The following is a 596-nucleotide window of genomic DNA, read 5'->3' on the forward strand; positions in this document are numbered from 1 at the left end:
AAGAAACGAGCCTTCGAAAATTCCCTTCCTTCATTCATTCATAACAAGGGTCTCGTTCCGGCAGAGTTGATGCCTTCAGGTAATATGCGAGGGCTTATTGGTCAGCTGTCCGCTCGATAAAGTTTCACGTGCTACGTGACGCCATCTGGCACAAACAAAGAGTGTTCCACACTCGCCGCCATGCCTAAGAGCGGCGCTGACTAACACTCCCAGGATTTGCATGCACATAAATACCCGATAAGTGGACGAGGGGACGACCGCCGCTGTAGCTCAATTGGTAAGAGAATCGGACGGCTAATCCGAAGATCGCAGGTTCGGTCCCTGCCGGCGGCAAGTTGTCTTTTCGTCCAGTTTACTTTTTTCGCATCTATATCACAATTATTACACTACACTTAAAACAGTACAATTAACGTCCTCTATACCATCCTTGGCTTCATTATCTGCTGGTTTTCATTAAGGTGTAGACAACAGTAAGTCGCGCATTGAAGGCATATAATTCAGGAACGTTCAACAAATATTTAGAATTTTATTTTAAGAAAAACCAAATTAAATGTATTGATATTGGGGATTAGTGCTGGCCGATGGAAGGGTGGTTT

At 44.5% G+C, this 596-nt stretch overlaps 1 non-coding gene across 1 annotated transcript; it reads left to right on the forward strand.

Annotated features, from left to right (window-relative positions):
* The first annotated feature begins 259 nt into the window (after nucleotides 1–259).
* Trnas-gcu (transfer RNA serine (anticodon GCU)) lies at nucleotides 260–333 on the forward strand. The gene has a single exon. It is a non-coding gene; the product is annotated as a tRNA-Ser (tRNA).
* The last annotated feature ends 263 nt before the right edge of the window (nucleotides 334–596 follow it).

Source organism: Rhipicephalus sanguineus, chromosome 5 (assembly GCF_013339695.2).
Source record: "Rhipicephalus sanguineus isolate Rsan-2018 chromosome 5, BIME_Rsan_1.4, whole genome shotgun sequence".
NCBI classification, from domain to species: domain Eukaryota; kingdom Metazoa; phylum Arthropoda; class Arachnida; order Ixodida; family Ixodidae; genus Rhipicephalus; species Rhipicephalus sanguineus.